Source organism: Sapajus apella, unplaced genomic scaffold (genome assembly GCF_009761245.1).
Source record: "Sapajus apella isolate SASKATOON/1434 unplaced genomic scaffold, GSC_monkey_1.0 scaffold64, whole genome shotgun sequence".
In the NCBI taxonomy this organism is placed as follows: Eukaryota; Metazoa; Chordata; class Mammalia; order Primates; family Cebidae; genus Sapajus; species Sapajus apella.
Window position 1 is genome coordinate 4,891,165 of NW_022437004.1, and position 21,553 is coordinate 4,912,717.

The following is a 21,553-nucleotide window of genomic DNA, read 5'->3' on the forward strand; positions in this document are numbered from 1 at the left end:
GTCTCTACTAATGAAAAAAAATATATTAGCGGGGCATGGTGGCACATGCCTGAAGTCCCAGCTTCTACGGAGCCTGAGGCAGGAGAATCACTCGAGCCCAAGAGGCAGAGGTTACGGTGAGCTGGGATGTGCCACTGCAATTCAGCCTTGGCAACAGAGCAAGACCCCATCAAAAAAAGAAAAAAAAAAAAACTGATCTCTCATACTCTCAGGATGCAGACTATTTTACCAAGGCATAATTTTGTAATATCATGTGTGATTTTGTAATATCATGCATGATTTTGTTATATCATGCATGATTTTGTAATATCATGCACTGGTCATCTGGAAAATAATGGTTTACTGCCAAATGAAACACATTTCATTATATAATACTTTAAAAATCACATGTGTTAATATCGCCATTGATCTCATCAGAAGAGTATTTAACCACTGAGAAACTGTCACAATCATGGTGATGGATGTAAGTTTTCCAAAATTTTAACTTTTGTGTAAAAAATGAAATTTTATCATTGGCAACAAATACTTTCAGTTGTTTTCCTTGAAATAACAGGTTCACTTTGTTTGGTTTTTTTTTTTTTTTGAGACAGAGTTTCGTACTTGTTGCCCAGGCTGGAGTGCAATGGCGCGATCTCGGCTCACTGCAACCTCCCAGCTAATTTTTGTATTTTTAGTAGAGACAGGGTTTCACCATGTTGTCCAGGTTGGTCTTGAACTCCTGATCTCAGATGATCTGCCCTCCTTAACCTCCCAAAGTGCTGGGATTACCTGACCCACCACACCAGGCCCACTTTGTTCATTTTCAAAAATGTCTGCCAAATACTGAGGTCTAGATAATCATCTGTCAGTCATTCTTTCAAGTAAAATGGTGTTCCATCAAAAACAGACCACATCAGTTCACAACTCAAACAACTGCACAATGCTTTGCCTCAAGAAAATCATCATACTTTGGAATGTAGCAATGTAACATTTATACTTCCCATTTTACCATATAGAATAAGGAAAAGACCGTATCTAAGGGTAAGAACACTCCTAAAGGAAACTGGCACATGTTTTGCTACAAGAGTGTGCCAGTGAAAGACTGTCTTGATTCCTGCTAAGGCGCCAGCAGTTTTATCCAACATTGCTCTTATACAATTACAGCAGTGTTAACCCAGTGAAAAAGATAACATCTTAAGAATTATTATAGCCGGGCGCGGTGGCTCAAGCCTGTAATCCCAGCACTTTGGGAGGCTGAGGCGGGTGGATCACGAGGTCAAGAGATCGAGACCATCCTGGTCAACATGGTGAAACCCCGTCTCTACTAAAAATACAAAAAATTAGCTGGGCATGGTGGCACGTGCCTGTAATCCCAGCGACTCAGGAGGCTGAGGCAGGAGAATTGCCTGAACCCAGGAGGCGGAGGTTGCGGTGAGCCAAGATCGCGCCATTGCACTCCAGCCTGGGTAACAAGAGCGAAACTCCGTCTTAAAAAAAAAAAAAAGAATTATTATAAAAATAGTTGGCTGGGTGTGCTGGCTCACACCTGTAATCCCAGCACTTTGGGAGGCCAAGGTGGGCAAATCACGAGGTGAGGAGTTCAAGACCAGCCTGACCAATGTGGTGAAACCCCGTCTCTACCAAAAGTACAAAAATTAGCCAGGCATGGTGGCACGTGCTGGTAGTCCCAGCTACTCAGGAGGCTGAGGCAGGAGAATCACTTGAATCCGGGAGGTAGAGGTTGCAGTAAGCCGAGACTGTGCCACTGAATTCCAGCCTGAGTGATAGAGTGAGACTCTGTCTCAAAAAAAAAAAAAAAAAATTGTTTAGGCCAGGTGGGGTGGCTCACTCTTGTAATTATAAAACTTTGAGAGGGCAAGGCAGGTGGATTGCTTGAGTTCAGGAGTTCAAGACCAGCCTGGGCAACACAGCAAAACCGTCTCTACCAGAAAATACAAAAAAATTAGCCAGGCATGGTGGTATGCACCTGCGGCCCCAGCTACTTGAAAGGCTAAGGTGAGAGGATCACTTGACACCGGGAGGAAGAGGTTGCAGTGAGCCAAGAATGTGCCCCTGCACTCCAGGGCAACAGAGAGACTCTGTCAAAAGAAAGAAAGAAAGAACGAAAAGAAAGAAAAGGCTGCACCAGAGCAAAAGCAAAATGAACTTGACTCTCATGAAGCTTACATTTTAGTGGGGGAAGATAAATAATAAACATAAGTAAATTACAAACAAGTTTTGAGGTGAGGTGATAAGCGCTATGAGGAAAAACAGCAAGATAAGAAAGAACGGAGTTTCTGGGGTTAGAGAGGGATTACAATTTTAAATAGGGTGGTTAGACTGGGACTGAGCCTAGAGGTACCACACAGATGAGGAAAACTGCCAATACACAGCCTCGGTCCACTGCATTTGGGTTCTCCTGTCCACAACTAGCCCTGATCCTCGGCACCAACACCATTCTTGAGAATCTATCTTTACCCTATAATTTCCAGTTAAAGACCAAGTCACTGCCTCAAAAGAAAACAAGGTATTTTTCATCCAGGTGCTCAGTTCAAATCCACCTGGCTCAGCCAACAGCTCCTCAGGAAATTCCCTGACCTGCCTTTTCTCCATAGAGAGCACAAAGCTAAAAAGCAAATGCATTCTGCCTACCATAAGGCTGTTCTAGCCCTCACTCTCCCTCTTTTCCTAAATATGTAAATTCTCTAAATAAAGATTAACTTTTTGAAGACCTACTACTATGTGCCATAAACTTCTGGCTGCTTTACATGTATTGTATGCTCATCAAATCAAAGGAGTAGGTATAATTAGCAGTATTGTATAAATAAGGCAACAAAAGCTCTGCAAACCACAAAACTGGGACTCAAATCTTCAAAACAAAAAGAGAGTGAGAGAGAGCAAGCTTCTTATTCACAACCTCTCCCAACTTCATCGCTCCCATCGTACCACTGTGGTACTCCCACTATACCGCTCTAAGGAAAACACATGGAAAATAAAGAAACCAGGCATCAGTAAAGTCTGTTTTATCAGCAACATTGTATTTCAGGATCAGATCTAATTTTTGTACCAAAAATATGCCTGAATAATAGAACTGCAACTTGAAAGACTGATTAAATACGTTCACCATGAGTTACAGACTGAATGTGTATCCCCCTAAAATTTGTATGTTAAAATCCGAACCCCAGTGTGATGGTATTAGGAGATGGGGCATGCTAACAGGTAAAGCAATCAGATCATGAGAACAGAGCTCTGATGAATGGGATTAGTGCCTTAATAAAAGAGACTCCGGTGAACTCTCTAGTTTGTCTTTTTGAGACTTCCATGTAAGGATACAATGAAAAGTCATCAGTCTGCAATCTGGAATAGGCCCTCACCAGAACCTAACCATGCTGGCATCTTGATCACAGACATATAGCCTGTGAGAAGAATACATTTCTGTTGTTTATAAGACACCCAATCTATGGGTGACTTACATGTGACTTTGTTACAGCAGCCCAAACTAAGTAAGTACTATGCTAACATTTCAAAGAATATTATTTCCAATAATTTCATTTAGAATATGATCCTCTGGCTAATATGCATTATCTCATTTATAATCCTCACAAGAACACAACTGAGATAGGAACTACTGGTACTTGAATTTTACAGATGAGGATGCTGAGCCTGTGGTCACGCAGCCTATCATCTGGACCTGAACCTATGTGCCTGAATCCAAAATCCAAGGTCACAACTGCTGCATGATCCTGACTCTCTGACTTTTCATATGCCTCTGTCAAGACCACTCGTGACACTGTCGTGCAGAATTACTTTTCCTAAATAAAGGTACAGCCGTCCAACAAAGTTACTGTTCATCTTGATAAATCCCTCAGGTATTACCCACATTCATAGAGTAAAATCTCTATAAAATCCTTTCATTATAAGTCCAACATGAAAGTTCACTGGAGTGACTCTGCTCCAGTGACACTCTGCTGGGAAAGCCCAACAGCCTAATGAAAAGCACAACACCCAATCTTTGGGTTCTGAGACTGCCTCTAACTCTGACATTTAGTCCTAAGGAAGAAGGGTATTCATTTTACTACATCTCTTGCTCAGCAACACTAGCCTTGAGCCTTAGATAAAGAACATATTTATTTTATTTTATTTTATTTTATTTTATTTTATTTTATTTTTGAGATGGTGTTTCACTCCATCCCCAGGCTGGGGTGCAGTGCGATGATCTCAGCTCACCTCCACCTCCCAGGTTCAGGTGATTCTCCTGCCTCAGACTTCCGAGTAGCTGGGACTACAGGCATGTGTAACCACACCCAGCTAATTTTTGTATTTTTAGTAGAGACGGGGTTTCACCATGTTGGCCAGGAAGGTCTCGACCTCCTGACTTCGTGATCTGCCCGCATCGGCCTCCCAAAGTGCTGGGATTACAGGCGTGGGCCACTGTGCCCAGCCAAGAACATATTTCTTTTTTTTTTTTTTTTCTGGTGCCGTGACTCAGATAAGAACATATTTCTTACAGTACACACTGAGCTTTGAGTTCCTACAACTTAAAGCAAAGGTAGCCAGGTCAACAACTCACTTTAGAAAGTGGCCTTAGTTACATATCCTTGAGCTCACTCTCCAGGAACATCAGAGGGAATATCAGTTTTCATCATCATTAATGAAGAGCAGATTGAAGAGGATAGAACTACAGCTCTAAAACAGAGGTTCTCAAACATAATTCTAATAAAACAGACATGATGAATCTTGCTCATATTTGGACACACTACAGTCTTCAAAATAACAAAAGCAGTGCTGAAAGAAATTAAGGGAAACCTAAAGAAATGGATGGGTGTACCTTGTTCATGAATAGCAAAACAGATACCACAGGCAACAAATTACGAGCACTTTTCATTCCATCACTTGTAATCCTAACCCCTCTCTCTCCCTTTGAAATATTTTTAAATGCAAGTAACCATGGTTATTTTAGAATAACCTTGAATTTTTTTGTTTTATCTTTTTAAGGAAAATCATTTAAAGTCTTCAATTTATTAGTTGTAACATTATTCATGATATCTCACACCCTAACTGGGATATATAGGTAGGTCTATATATATATAGGACATTGCTATACAGAATTCGCTCTCCAAAATAAAAGCATAATGAGGCTTTTTCAACTATAATAAAGCATCAAGAAAAATCATAGTCTTTTGCCAGTTCAAAGGCTTTCATAATTCCTCATAGCTCTGAGATCTGTGTTTCCTTCTATCAACTTATAAAGCTGGCTGGGAATCACCTGACAGAAAGGGTTAAAAATACTAAGCGCTACTCTAGGCCTGCTGGCTGAGGAGGAGGCAGGTTGCCCAGGGTATCAGCATAGCCAGTCTCACACAGAGAAAATGTAGGGGCTGCTGTACACTCAGGAATAAATTCCTCAACCACTGCATACTCTCCTGAGGCATTCTTGTAAGCTATTTCCAAGTTGAGTAATAAACAGAAATAATAGATTTTTTAGGGGGGCTTTCCTGAGTACAGGAAGATCTGACAATATCACGAAACGGTTCAGCACAGTCCTCTGAAATTTTTCATTAGAATTCTTTTCTTCTGAATCATGTTAATAAAGTAAGATTTGGTCTGGGATTCGTACATAAGTACTTACTCGCGTGTTGCTCAAGCCCAAAAGGACAAGAAAAAGACACTGAGGCCTGTCAATAGGAGGCAGGGCCAGGCCTAGGAACTGGAAGATTTCTGGATGATGTTTTCAAACAGCTACACACAGCTCCCTTACATAACACTCAACTGGCTTTTAGATAAGCCTGAAATATCCTTCTAAACTTTCATCTTCAGCTGTCTCCATTGCCCTCTGAGTCAACAGAAACTGGCACTTGGCTCCAAGAGCGTCAAATCTCTCTCATCTATAAAGGGCAGGGACTTCTATTATTTTTCTACACTTCGTCAAGTTGAGCTAATTCTAGTGTTATTATTCTATATGTCAAATGTAGCAAAATAATGCAAACTTGTTTACTTGTTTCTTCCCTTCCTACGTACAGTATACCCTGACCTTAAACTGGCATGCACTCGATTGCAAATTGAGATTTTTTTTTAAACAGCATTTTCCAACTGCAGTAGCAGTTAGAAAAGTCACTTTTTGCTGACCTGGGCCACCTAAACAGATGACATGAGGAACCTGACTTCTTTTATTTTAAGAAGAAAAAACTATTTAAAGGTCTGATCCTGGATCCTTTGAACATTTAACACTTAAAACCTGAACTGATTCATAACAAACTGGAGCTCCTTTTCCTCTATTTAAGAAGAGGCCCTTGGGAAGTATTTATTTAGTTAGTGAATGTTAAGAAATTGTGTTTCTCTCATAAAACTAAAATAAACAAAACCTCTTGATGCTCTTTGGGTTCTCTAGGTCTGCAAGGGTCCATAAGTGCTCCCTCTCTGAGAGCCTAGAGCAGTACACTGGCAATTTAGAAAACAATATGGCCACAAGCGCTTCTCTAAAAAGAAAAGCAACTCCCATCTTGGCCCAACTCCAAAAGGCAATTGAGCTGGGTAAGGTCCAGGCTAATCTCTGAACGGCCTCTCTGCCAACTTTCTCCTTCAGGCATTAGGTTTTTCAGCATGGGCTTTGCAAATAATCTAACAATTAATTAGTCCTTTTGAATTCACCCCATACCATTAATGGAACACTGCCAGACAGCCTTTGATAGGGTATTTCTAGAGCTAATTAAGCTTGGCAAAACAGAGAACACAAACTTGCTGGCACTCACAAGGGCCAGGCTGATACCTGGCAGGTGACAGACAGTGAAGTTGTCCTTACAGATAATCCAGGGGTGACGAAAGTGGCAAGCTGCTTGATCAGGCTCTCGGGGTCTTCTATAATATGCCAGACCCTACTCTCAAATTATTTAACTCTCAGGCTTTTCACATTCAAGCTCTTCTTTTTCCCTGAAGACATTTTTCCTTCTAATGAGTAGAAACTTGATTTGACTTTCTAAAGTTTTGTATTGCTTCTAGCCCACAGCCAATCCTGCCACCCCCAAAAAGGACTGGTTTAGAAAAAATAAAAAGATGTATACTAGTTTTTAAAAAATATATCTTAAAATAAATCTAATCTCAAAATGTCCTTCTTCCAATCAAAGAGTCCTTGCATAATCCAAGATTTCTCACTCCCATAACCTCAGTCGTGTGGGAAATCTATTTTTTTCACTATCTAATGCCACACGGAATTCCAGACTGCTCCACATGCATAACCAGCAAGATAAACACATTTTTGGGAGGCCTAGAAAAAAGCTAGCAGGGGGGCAGAAAGAAAAAATATTGTTACATTCCTCGGGACTTTTCTGGTTCACTTTCAATAGCAGAATGACCACCACCTGAGGCTTGCGGCGAGCTCCAGAGCTGTACTTAGGTTGTATGCTGCTGCCCCTCCAACAACAGTGATGAGGTCCGAGAAAGCAAATCAGAAAATTTTATAAACTACTCAGTGGCAATGTAAATAAATAAAAGTTATTTTAAAACACAACTTTTCAGGCACAGAGCTTAAATCTTCTCAGTCTTATCCCCATTTAGAATAAATATGGTGTCAGGGTGCTTAATAAACATGGATTACAACTTACAGAAATTTTTTTTCCCTTCTAAAAAATGTTAATTTTTTTAAAAGCTCTAGCTTGGAGTCTGATTATAAGAGTAAAGTAGGATATCAGTGGGGAAACCCGAGTTAGAAAATTAGAGCCCTTCTCGCAGAAATTAGGTACACCCAACTTTTAACTTTTAGTCCCTAACTCCAGAGCCACCCTCACTAACCCACCTGGAGTCCCCCTTTTATCTAGGCAGCCCATATCATTTCTCATTACCTAAGAGTCCCTGGGCCACGACTGCCTGGACCAAGGACCCCACCCTCACTAAGTCAATATGAATCTCCTACCTTGGTCTGCTAAGTCACAAGGCAAGAAATGAGACAAGGTGCCGGGCGCAGTGGCTCACGCCTGTAATCCCAGCACTTTGGGAGGCCGAGGCGGGTGGATCATGAGGTCAGGAGATCAAGACCATCCTGGCTAACATGGTGAAACCCGGTCTCTACTAAAAATACAAAAATTATCTGGGCATGGTGGCGTGCGCCTCTAGTCCCAGCTACTCAGGAGGCTGAGGCAGGAGAAGCATTTGAACCCAGGAGATGGAGGTTGCAGTGAGCCGAGATAATGCCGCTGCACTCCAGCCTGGATGACAGAGAGAGACTTTGTCTCCATCATTCATAAAGAAAGGAAAAAAAAAAAAAAAAAGAAATGGGACAGGAAAAAAGAGGTACATAAAAGGAAGAAATGGAAGGGAAATTCCTTCTTTAACAACTGTTGGGATTATATCAAGGTGTAGCCCCAACTAATAAAGATGCACCTGGTTTCTGCAAGTGCACCACACTTACAGCCAGAAAGCTAAATGCATCTGCAGAACTCACCGCCTCAAACCAATTTCCTTTCCAGCACATGGATCCCTCTGACCCAAACAAGTTTACCAAAGGTGTTCAAGGTAGCTGTTGCAAAGGCATGCTAAAATCAAGATCCCTTTTATGGCACTAAGAAGTTGTCTAGGTGTCTGCAGTTTCTGTGTTACAATTTGTGCAATGAGAAAACAGATGACCTATGCTGCCAAATGTGATCCTCAGACTAGCGGCATCTGCATCTTATGAGCCTGTTAAAAATGTACAGTCTTTGACCCAATAAGACCTCCTAAAATAGAATCTGCATTTTAACAAGATCCCTGGGTGATTCTCATGCACATTAAGTTTAAGAAAGCCCTAGCCTAATATTTGTTTACAACTTCTAACTCGAAAAGCAAAACTTCCTATTCCATAAACAAGATGGTTTATTCCACCTCTGGCAAAACCATTATGAACAAATATCCATATTATAAATATATTTAAAAGTGATTATTTTCTTTATAGAAAAAAATCTGTTGTATCAAGCTCCTTGCTCACATTTAATATGCAGTTTAATTTATAAAAGTAGGTCGACACACAACTCAGAAACATTTGCTATGTAAAGTTGGATGCAACCGTACTTCTTTGAAACTAGTTTACAACACTGTAAGAAGCACTTCTGCAAAAGGTGGTAAGACCCTCAAAACTCATGATCCTGAAAAACAGACCACTTGAGAAATGAAAAGAACAAGACTTGGAAATCAGGAGGGTAGGTAAGCAAGGAAAAGAGGGTTCAGGCTATTAAGACGATGATTTTTCAAGGACATTCATCTACAACACAAAGAGATTTTCTTTAGATGGTTTGGGGGGATTGTTTTGTGTTTTAAGATTCTGCTTTTCCTGTGCTATAGATGTAATTATCTTTATTATTAGGTTATGGCACAGTATTTCACTGATGTGAGAAATATACACCTTTATCCACCTTCCTCCTCAAAAGGAATAGGTTGGGGAAAAAAATTACAAAAGCATCATTCTGAATTTCCTAAGCATATGACTCCCAAGGGTCCTTCTTTCTAATAAGGAGTCCTGGTCACCATTATCTCTTGCCAGTGTCTCCAAATCCACCTCTGCCCAACCCAACAGCCAGAGTGGTCCTGTTAAGACATCCTCCAAGGCCGGGCGCGGTGGCTCAAGCCTGTAATCCCAGCACTTTGGGAGGCCAAGGCGGGTGGATCACGAGGTCAAGAGATCGAGACCATCCTGGTCAACATGGTGAAACCCCGTCTCTACTAAAACTACAAAAAAACTAGCTGGGCATGGTGGCGCGTGCCTGTAGTCCCAGCTACTCAGGAGGCTGAGGCAGGAGAATTGCCTGAACCCAGGAGGCGGAGGTTGAGGTGAGCCGAGATCGCGCCATTGCATTCCAGCCTGGGTAACAAGAGCGAAACTCCGTCTCAAAAAAAAAAAAGACATCCTTCAGATCACATCATTCCTCTGCTCACACTCTCCAAAGGCTCCGTGTCATTCAGAGTGAGAACCTTATGATGGCCTACAGAGCCCTGTGCTATACACACCCCCGCCCTCTCCCACCCTTCAGTTAACTCTCTGACTTTCCACTTCAGCAGCCACCTAGCCCACCTGCTACTGCCTGAGCACTTCAAGCAAACTTCCACCACAGGGCCTTTGCACTTGCTTTTCCTGCTGCCTGGAATGCTTTTTCCCCCAGATATCCACTTAGCTCACCTCCTTCAAACCTTTGCTCGAATGTCATTTTCCTAGTAAGGCCTTCCTAGTCTTACTTCAAATTGCAATCCCCGATAACAATCCCTAACCCCTTTGCTTTTTATTCCTCGAACCTGCTGAAATATGCATTTTGTTTGTTTCTGGTCTCTCCCCACTAGAGACATGCTTCATGAGGACAAGGATTTTTATGTTTTGTTTACTGTTATCTCTCCAACACCTGAAATAATCTCTGAAATACAATAGGTACTCAGTAAATCAATCAATCAATTAACACTTTAGGAAATTTAACTGTATTAGAAAACAATTTTTAAAAACTCCTTATTTGCACAAACTCCAAAGGCTCCCCACTTTCTGTGCCTCAGAAGCAAGCAAAGTACCTTAATTTTAGGAGGTACCCAAAGTTGAGCAGACTACAAGTCTTCATCTAAAACATAGTAGTTATTTAAAAGTTTAAAGGCAAAATACATGGTCCTGTCCTCTAACTCAAAAGAAAAAGATAAGGGTGGGCAGGAGCTATACGGCATTTTGCTTTACCATGTAGTATTATAACTTCAATTTTCAGCGATGAAAAAACATAATTGGCCAGGTGTGGTGGCTCATGCCTGTAATCCAAGCACTTTGGAGGCCAAGGCGGGTGGATCGCCTGAGGTCGGGAGTTCAAGACCAGCCTGACCAACATGGTGAAACCCCATCTTAATAATAACAATAATAAAATAATAAAATTTTTAAAAAAGAAACAACATAATTGTCATGCACCGATGCATCCCACTGGAAAAACTCGTCACAGGAAAATGCTGCAGCAGCCCAGTGGGGTCAATGATGAAAACAACAGAGCAGGGAGGTCGAGTGCAGTGGCACACACCTGTAATCCCAGCACTTTGGGAGATCAAGGCAGGCAGATCACTTGAGGCCAGGAGTTTGAAACCAGCCTAGGCAACACAGTGAGATGTCATTTCTACAAAATATTACAAAATAGCCAGGTGTGGTGGCACATACCTATAGCCCCAGCTACAAGGGAGGCTGAGGCAGAAAGATCTCTTGAACCCAGGAGGTTGAGGTTGCAGTGAGCCAAGATTGTACTACTGCACTTCAGCCTGGATGACAGAGCAAGACCCTGTATCAAAGAAAAAAAAAAAAAAAGCAGAGCAGGGGCTGACTCCAGAGGCTGAAGCCCTGCCCTCCTTTGAAGCCTGGGCTACCTGGGTATCCTTGTGGGTGGGGTAGTAGAGTAGGAAGGAAGGGAAGTGCTACTCCTGATAGTCCTCGTCAGTCATCTGGACTAGGGCTCAGTTACTCAGGCATGTGAGGACAAGGGGAAGCAAAACAAAGAACACAGAGCAATTTTATCAAGACTCTTTCCTTTTGCCATATATGGTCTGCCTCATTGCCAACAAAGAGAATAACTTTAAAGTAATTTTTTAAAATCAACATTTTCCTTCGAAGGTAGTAAAATTTTCCACATTCCACTGTAGATTTTTTTTTAAAAAGTTTTAAAGAGCTGGCAAGGGAGGGCAGGGGAAAAGCTGGGCTTCAGTCCCCAGAGCACCTGCTGCCTGCTCCTTGGAAGGAACATTCGAAGAGCAAGGGCATTTTTCAGCACTCTAGAATTCCACCTGTTTGAGAGTGCCCTCTCAGAAAACAAAAACATGACTAGCTTGGAGTTCAGGATAAATGTTTTTAGGCCACTCTGGCAGAGATCATTTTAAAGAAAATGAAAGTCAGTGGCTCCCAGGGATGTGGCGCGGGATGGGCCAATCATGCGCCTCAGTGCCGAGCAGGGTCAGTCCTAAAGGAAGGCCTCTGGCTGGCACGCTTCCCGGAACACTTCCCAGAACACTTCCCAGAACACTCCCTGCTCCTACATCACTTCCAAAATCAGCGTGCCCAGAGCTTGGAGCTCTATGGGGTGATTAAAGATACCCCCAGAGTTGTATTAATTATCAAAGCAAACAAGCTGAGAAAGTCTAATTTCCTATATACACAACCGTGTGCAAGGATAAGCTTTTAGCAATTAAACAGCGGTGCAGGCACATATATAGATAGCTGTGTCTTGATAGAAGTGCTGATCACTGTAAAACAGACCATCTCTGCTGTCCTAAAATAATCCAAATCAATCAGAAATCCAGAAAGCTGGGTGGCAATTATACAGCCTAGGATAAGGATGCTAAGCAAAGAGAAACCGGGATTCTCTTGACTTGGCTGCCATCAAATCTAGGACTAATCTTACTCATTCTTGGTAAACATCCTCCCTACGCTACATGCACATTCAGTTGCCCAACTAGTGATTAGTAAAGTCTCTTTGAAAATGATAAAAAAGGGCCAGGTGCTATGCCTTACATCTGTAATCCCAGCACTTTGGGAGGCCAAGGCAGTTCGATTGCTTAAGCTCAGTAACATGATGAAACTTCGTCTCTACAAAAAATACAAAAATTAGGCCAGGCACGGTAGCTCACGCCTGTAATCACAGCACTTCGGGAGACCGGGGCGGGTAGATCACAAGATAAGGAGTTCAAAACCAGCCTGGCCAAGATGGTGAAACCCCATCTCTCCTAAAAAAAAAAAAAAAAAAAATACAAAAAATTAGCTGGGCTTGGCGGTGAGTGCCTGTAATCCCAGCTACCTGGGAGGCTAAGGCAAAGAATTGATCAAACCTGGGAGGCGGAGGTTGCAGTTAGCTAAGATCACACTGCACTCCAGCCTGGGTGACAGAGCAAGACTCCATGTCAAAAAAAAGAAAGAAAAAGGAAAAAAAATAGAAAAATTAGCCAGATGTGGTGTCGGGTGCCTATCGTTCCAGCTACTCCAGCAGCTGAAGTGAGAGGATTGTTTGAGCCCTGGAGGTCAAGGCTGCAGTGAGCTGAGATACTGTGCCATTGCACTCCAGCCTGGGCAACAGAGTGAGACCCTGTCTCAAAAAAAACCAAACTAAAATAAAAGGCCTTGCCTTAGGCTATCCACCTTACTTCCACACACACAAGGTCCATACGGGGCAAGGGAATCTTTGAGAAATGAACTCACCTTTCTCACCTTTGTCTCAACTACTGCCTCAATTAGTGTGTGTGTGTGAGTGAGTGTGTGTGTGTGTGCACGTGCACACAAGCTGTTTCTGTAGAAAAATCTAAAGGAGAAGGTGGTGGGAAGGTGCACACTTGGTTGTGCACAATATCATCAAAGGGAATACACTCTAAAATGCAGGCCAGCCTATCTACTCTGGGTCTTTTAAGAAAAGTTCTTTGCCCTTTAAGTTTGGCACTCTGGTGACAGCTGATGTCAAATTTGACAATATCCTTTCCTTGCGTATCAGAAAGCAGAATTAAACACAAAACTGGTCAAAATAACCAGCTAAAGGCCAGGCATGGTGGTGCACACCTGTAATCCTAGTACTTCGGGAGGCCAACATGGGTGGACCACTTGAGCTCAAGAGTTCCAGACCAGCCTGGGCAACATAGTAAAACTCCATCTCTACAGAAAAAACACAAAAATTAGCTGGGCATGGTGGTGTGCACCTGTAGTCCCAGCTACTTGAGGGGCTGTGGAGGGGGAATGGCTTGAGCCTGGGAGGTCGAGGCTGCAGTGAGCCATGATTGTGCCACTGCACTCCAGCCCAGGCAACAGTGAGACGCTGTCTCAAAAAATAAAATAAAATGAAAATAAGATAAAATAATCAGCTAAAAACAATAATATAGACTAAATAGCTAGCTGTGTTCTAAGACCTGAGGGTTGGCAAAAAAGAAAAAAAGAAAGAAAAGGGAATTATTTCAGTTTGCTTTGAAACTTTGAGCCTATCCATCTCCCAACCTTACATTCCCTGGTGGCAGCGCCCTGCCAGCACCCTCCAGCCCTCCTGCCCTTATGAATTTACAGCCTTTGATCACTTGATTGGCAAACATGAGATAACTACCGCAGAACCACCTCTGAGGTTCACAGGCCATTAACTCAAGTCCAAGACTCCCCTTTTGAGTACAGGATAATGAATAAATTAAATAAGGAAAATGTGGCATATATACACAATGGAATACTATTCAGCCTTAAAAAAGAAGGAAATCAGCTGGGCGCGGTGGCTCAAGCCTGTAATCCTAGCACTTTGGGAGGCCGAGGCGGGTGGATCACGAGGTCAAGAGATCGAGACCAACCTGGCCATATGGTGAAACCCCATCTCTACTAAAAATACAAAACATTAGCCAGGCTTGGCGGCGCGTGCCTGTAATCCCAGCTACTCAGGAGGTTGAGGCAGGAGAATTGCCTGAACCCAGGAGGCGGAGGCTGCGGTGAGCCAAGATCGTGCCACTGCGCTCCAGCCTGGGCAACACATCGAGACTCCATCTCAAAAAAAAGTCAAACTCATAGAAACAGTAAAATGGTGGTTACCAGAGTCTGGGGAGTGGAGGTGGAAGGACTGGGGATGTGTTGGTCAAATATACAAAATTTCAATTAGACAGGAGGACTAAGTTCAACAGATCAACTGCACATCATGGTGACTGTAGTTAATAACAAGATATTATAGTAGCCACTGCCGCCACTGAGCCCAAGATGGCCATGACCCCTGCATGGGTGACCCCACTCATCTACCCCCTCTAGGACTCATGCCTTCCTCAGAAATGCCTGGGCCATGGAGCTGGTGCCAGTCATGTCCTCACCATGGGGGCCAATACTCAGCCCCTACCAAGTACAATATCCTGACCAACCAGGCGATGCCCTGCAACTATCTAGTGCCCCTCCAAGGTGGTAGAAAAATGCCAGACATGCACAGCCACCTCCAAGACCCCCAGTGCCCAGCTTAGAGCTGCCAAGAAAACTGTGACCACCTCACTTGACAGTGAGGAGGCTCCCTCCTTACAGCCTCCTATAAAAAGGTGAAAAAAATAACATATTTTACACATGAAAATTGCTAAGAGAATATATTTTGAGTGTTCTTACCACAAAAAAATGATAAGTGAGGTTATGCATATGTTGAAAAGCTTGATTTAGTCACCACAATGGATACATGTATCAAAACATCATGTTGTACAACATAAATATATACAATTTTTACTTGTCAAAAGGTCCTAAGGGGTGCACTATAGCAAAAAGACCATAGATTTGTGTGCTTAAGTTCTGGTTCAACCAAGACTTGAATCATCTTTCTAAATCACTTACTTTCTCTTAGCCCTATTAGTCTTATTCTAGAAATGAAGAAAATAATGCCTGCCTACCCCCAGAGGCTGCAGTGAGGATCAAATGAAATACTTGTTATAAAAACATTTTGAAGATTACAAATATGATATTATTAGTTTAGACTCTCCCCAAGGCTGCCAGCTTGTCCCATTCCAGACCAAGTATTAACCAGCTGGTATTTCAGCTTACTCTCCTGTGGACACAGAGTTCGGAGCTTTCTTAGCAGGAAAGTAGCCCAGACTAAAAGCATCTCGATTTTCCTGTGGACTCCACCTGGAATTCCAGGTACATCCAGTAGAAATGAAAAGAAATGTGTTTCTCAATAGGAATCTGTGTGCAGGCTGCAGGCAAGTTTCCAAAAGGATACATCTGGGCACTGAATTGAGACAGTGGAATGAAGAAGTTAGCCGTTCCACCAATAGTCTGCTGGCATCAGCGCCAGCAGCACTGCTCCAGAGCTCACCTCAGCAGCAACCCTCTGACCTGGCACAAGGGGCCGGTGATAAGTCCAGCCCTTCCAACCAAACTGATTTCCCTGAATTCTCTGTGCGTGCCTCTTTTTCTCATTACTAAAGCTCCTGGAAACATAGCCCTGCCTGACGCTGGCAAGCCTCAGAGGCAGCAGATGATATCTTTTAAAGATGTGTAGAACAGTTTGGGAGGTTTTTTTTGTTGTTTTTTTGGTTTTTTTTTTTTTTTTTGGTTTTTGGTGGTTTGGGTTTTTGTTTTGTTTTTTGTCTTCTCAAGTTTTTATTTTTATTTTTTTTTTGTATTAAAAAGCACAATTATCACAAATTACAAAGAAGGAAAAGCAGGACTAGAATAATAAATGAATCACTTCAGCCTGGAAAGCAGATACTTTCCATAATATTAATGTTATAATACAAGTATAGAAGAGTTTTTCAAGCAAAACTTAGCCTTAAGCCCACAGTAGCAAGCAGTCATTTTTTAAACTTCCCATTTTTCTTACATTGCGTAGATTACAGGATCTAAGATAAGAGTCCAATAAATAACCTAAGGTAATTTCTTTTTTTTCTCTTTTGTTTTTAACCCCAATAAATCTCTTGCATTTATTTTCTCTCTTTTTTTTTTTAACCCCAGTAAATCACCTAAGTTAATTTCTAATCAGGAGGCATTATGGTCCTTACAGAGCTCACGTTCCCCAAGAGCACAGTCCCCGCTCTCCACAGCGCTATATGATAACAAAGGAACAAGAAAGGGCAGGAAAAGCATGAGTTTTGTCAAAGCAACACTAACACTGGGATATGGCTTGCTCCCCCCACCAACCTGGCCCCCAACTCCTTCATTCACTCTCTACCACAGGCAGAGAAGGAAAGAAAGGTTTTCACTGAAGGCCCAGCCAAACCCATGGGGCTGGAACAAGCAGGCTCCTATTATTCTAACTTGGGCTCAATTTATGTGCTCCCTTGTGCTCTGCCCCTCCTCTGGCCATGTAACTAAAAGGAGGCCTTTGACAACTTTCACCCCTCTGCTACAGACCTCCATACCTTTCCACTGATTTACAGCTTCAAGGCCACTTCGGTGAAGTCAGAAAACAAATAAAGAAGGCCCACTACTTGAGGGTACTTCTGCTCTGATGATCTATGTCTGTCTCTTCTGAGGCCAAAGGGGCTTAACCTGGTTCCAGGATGTCACACTGGTCGCTACTTGCCCGGTATTTAATCAATCAAGAAGAGGCTTATTCATCCCACACAGAGGGTTTCCTCCCTAGAGGAGGATCTAGTGAAGTGGCTGATGGGCTGGATTCTAGAGCCAAACTGCCAGGTTCAAGTCTCAACTCTGCCACTTATTAGTTCCAGGACTTTGTACAAATTACAAACTGAGTCTCAATTTCCTTGCTGGTAAAATGGAGATGATGATAATGATAATACTCATCTCGTAGAGTTGTCTTATAAAGACAAAATAAATTAGCTGGCAGAGATCAAGCCCTTGATAAATGTCAGCCTGTGTGCCGAGCACTGCTGGGTCTGAAGCAAATGAGGCTACATTCTCAGCCTCACTGTTTGAAGCCACTCTTTGAATTCCAAGATTAAACAGTGCATGCCTTTGGCTCCAAGGGATGGAAGAAGAGAGCATCCAAACCTCAGAATAAAATCCACAAGCCTCATTATGATTTTTAAGATCTTTCATAATCTACTCCATCCTTCTTTCCAAATAGACCTCCTGCTACATTTCCATAGCAGCTCTCCAGGTCATCCATTTATTTTAAAAAAAGCACTTAATGCCACATTCTGTGCTAGGCCTGGTTCTCCCATCTGGTCAGCTCAGCACCTTACTCTTCCTAGATTCTGCCCAGTCTTTAAGGCAGAGCTCAAGATCTAGCGCTTCCACAAAGCCTTCCCTGGCTGCTCTGACCCACAGGGCTTCTGTTCATGACCGCTCTGAGGTCTTTGGGTTTTACAGTACTTGGCTTTCACCATTCATTATTTGGTTATATGGTTATATAAGTCTAACTAAAGTACAAGCAACTCAAAAGAAGGGATGAATATGGCTGGGCATGGTGGCTCGTGCCTGTATTCCCAGCACTTTGAAAGGTCGAGGTGGGAGGATCACTTGAGGTCAGGAGTTCAAGGCCAACCTGGACAACATAGCAAGACTCCATCTCTACCCAAAAAAAAGCGGGGATGGGAATGAATCTTATATTTCTTTGCTTGTATATCCTTAAGTGACTAGTACTGTGCTTTGTACTTAGCAGGGCTCAGTGAATAAGCGATTTACTTAATGTTTCAGGAAAACTTAAACGGCTCAAAACAAACCTATTACCATTCTTTCCAAACAAATGCCCTTCAAATCAATCCTCCGTCACAATATAGCGGCCTAAGGGCTCAATCTCCAGACCTAGACTAAGTAGGTTTATAGTTTCACTTGCCATTTATTAGCTGTGTGACCTTAAGAAAGTTATCTGATCTCTCTGTGCTTCCATTTCCTCACTTATAAATGTGGATAATCAAAGAATCTACACTTCTTAGGGTATCTATGAGGATGAAATAAGTAATACATGTAAACCACTTTGAATGGGGCCTGACACACAGTAATTATTCTAAGTATTCATCATTATTATAATTACCCAGATGAGCTAAATTCAGCTCACCCAGAATGCCCCAAAAAGCATTTTATAAAGTATGCTGGGCCTACAGAGAAAAATATCTGATATTAGCACATTAAAAAAATTTCTCCCTTCTTCTTCATTCATTTGACCTATTACGTTGTACAAAAGGGAAACAACCAATAAACTTCGACACCAAAAAAGGCATCCCTACCTTTGTGCTATTTATCAGTTGCCTCATGCTATTATAAAATCTGTGATTCAGCCAGGGATGGTGGCTCACACCTGTAATCCTAGCACTTTGTGAGGCTGAGGGAGGCAGATTACTTGAGGTCAAGTGTTCAAGACCAAGGCCAGGCATGGTGGTTCACACTTGTAATCCCAGCACTTTAGGAGGCTGAGGCGGGTGGATCACCAGGTCAGGAATTTGAGATCAGCCTGACCAACGTGGTGAAACCCCATCTCTACTAAAAAAAAAAGAAAAATACCGGCCGGGCGCGGTGGCTCAAGCCTGTAATCCCAGCACTTTGGGAGGCCGAGGCGGGTGGATCACGAGGTCAAGAGATCGAGACCATCCTGGTCAACACGGTGAAACCTCGTCTCTACTAAAAATACAAAAAATTAGCTGGGCACGGTGGCGCGTGCCTGTAATCCCAGCTACTCAGGAGGCTGAGGCAGGAGAATTGCCTGAACCCAGGAGGCGGAGGTTGTGGTGAGCCGAGATCGCGCCATTGCACTCCAGCCTGGGTAACAAGAGCGAAACTCCGTCCCAAAAAAAAAAAAAAAAATACCAAAATTAGCTGGGCGTACACGCCTGTAATCCTAGCTACTCAGGAGGCTGAGGCAGGAGAATCACTTGAGCCCGGGCGGTGGAGGTTGCAGTGAGCTGAGATTGCACCACTGCACTCCAGCCTGGGTGACAGAGTGAGCCTCTATCTCAAACAAACAAAAAAAAGAAACTGACTATGCTCTGGTTTCTCTTCATAGCGAATAAATCTTTGGCCTTTTACTAAAGATTTCCATGGAGAGGAACAATTATGAGTTTAAAACTGAATTTTTTGATGCCCTCCTTAGGCAGGGCTCATAAAAAAAAAAGGGGGGGGAAAAAAAAGAGTTCAAGACCAGCCTGGCCAACATGACAAAACTCCATCTCTACTAAAAATACAAAAATAAGCTGGGTGTGGTGGTGTGCACCTGTAATCCCAGCTACTCAGGAGGCTGAGGCAGGAGAATCGCTTGAACCAGGAAGTAGAAATTGCAATGGGCTGAGATGGCACCACTGCACTCCAGCCTGGATGACAGAGCAAGACTGTTTCAAAAAAAATAAAAATCTGTAACTCCCTTCCACCTCAGCAAAATTTTGAGTGTGTATTCAACTCAAATGTATATGTATACACATATGTGTATATTTTCCTAAAGGCTTGAAATAGGAAAGATAGATGTGAAGCAAAACTGATTCACTATCAAATTAATTAAGGCTAGACAGTGCCATCGAACTCACTACTTTCCCATGAAGTGTCTTCTTCAGTTGTGTTTTTCAGTCTGACCCAGGCATCAATGAAGGCAGAAAGTCCAGCCTCAAACCCACCAAAGACCAGACATCTTGTCATCAAAACAGCATATTTTCTATTTTCCATCAAGTCGCTTCTCTCCCTCTTTCTCTCTCTCACTTGTTTTTTTTTTGGCAGTGTGGAGGAGGCTCTACTACTTTTCAATGAGATTTTAAGTCAATTCCATTTTAATACACAGACTAACACTTCAATAATGAGACAAAATGAAACTGCTGATAGACAAAAATAGAGAATGGGCAGTTCAAATTCATCAACTGGCATTCAAACAACAACAACAAAAAGGCCTAGCAACTTTCTTTCAAGATATCTGCAGCTGCGGCTGGGCACCATGGCTCACGTCTGTAATCCCAGCACTCTGGGAGGCCAAGGCAGGCGGATCACGAGGTCAGGAGATGGAGACCATCCTGGCTAACATGGTGAAACCCCGTCTCTACTAAAAATACAAAAAATTAGCTGGGCGTGGTGGCACGTGCCTGTAGTCCCAGCTACCTGGGAGGCTGAGGCAGGAAAATCGCTTGAACCTGGGAGGTGAAGGTTGCAGTGAGCCGAGATCACCATACGGCACTCCACCTGGGCAACAGAGCGAGACTCTGTCTCAAAAAAAAAAAAACTTGCAATGAGAGGAACAGTCTACTTTCCAATCACATAAATCAGTGTCTACCAGCTGGCTCTCACTTAGTCTATGTCGGCACACAACCCCAGATCTGAGTCTACTGGAGTCTTAAGGGAGATCTGGTTTCTTCGGTATAACACAGAGGTCAAGGGCATAGATGTAAAATCTGGCTCTTCCACTTTCCAGCTACATGACACTGTGCAACCTACCTAATCTCTCCATATCTAATTTTGTCATCTATAAAATGACAAAAATAATTCTACCTAAGAGTTGTGATTAAGTGAGCTCATTAAGAATATCCTTATGCATTTTTATATTCTATAATTGTTTAGCTCAGTGCCTATAGTGCCCACTCAATAGATGATTATGACTATCACTCTCACGTGAATTTGGCAATTCAATAGCCAAAACCAACCAGCTAATCACTTTTCACGTCAATGCTTTTCTTGTTGAGACCTGCCAGTTTCCAGAATTGGTCCCACAAATTAGTTTTATGTAGCTCATTACAGAATAGACACAACACAAATTATAATAAAATAGAGCAAATTAAGCTCCCAAATTTATTCAGTAACCTCTGGCAGTGAGCACACTAAGATGGTGGGGTGGGAGATCTGATACTCTTAGCTAAGCAACAACGTTCCAAGTCATCTGCATCTTTTCATCTCCAATCTCATACTCAGATGGCCTCCAGGAAGCACGGCGTATTTCTCTATTTTCTAAAATGTTACAGCTGGCATGGTGGCTCACACCTATAATCCCAGCACTTTGGGAGGCCAAGGTAGGCAAATCACCTGAGGTCAGGAGTTCGAGATCAGCCTGGCCAAAATGCTGAAACCCTTCTAGTAAAAACACAAACATTAGCTGGGTCTGGTGGCGGGCGCCTGTAGTACCACTACTTGGGAGGCCCAGGCACGAGAATTGCTTGAATATGGGAGGAGGAGGTTGCAGTGAGCCGAGATCAGGCCACTGCACTCCAGGCTGGGCAACAGAACAAGACTCCATCTCAAAAAAAAAAAAAAAAGGTCCATATT

The 21,553-nt window shown here is 42.7% G+C and overlaps 1 protein-coding gene and 1 non-coding gene across 5 annotated transcripts in view; one reads left to right on the forward strand and one right to left on the reverse strand.

The window, feature by feature from the left end:
* The window catches only part of TGFBR3 (transforming growth factor beta receptor 3), a 220,378-nt gene that overhangs the window by 168,577 nt on the left and 30,248 nt on the right, over positions 1-21,553 (reverse strand). The gene's annotated exons all lie outside the window — the stretch shown is intronic.
* LOC116530058 lies at positions 19,304-19,420 on the forward strand. Its single transcript, XR_004259808.1, has one exon. It is a non-coding gene; the product is annotated as a U5 spliceosomal RNA (small nuclear RNA).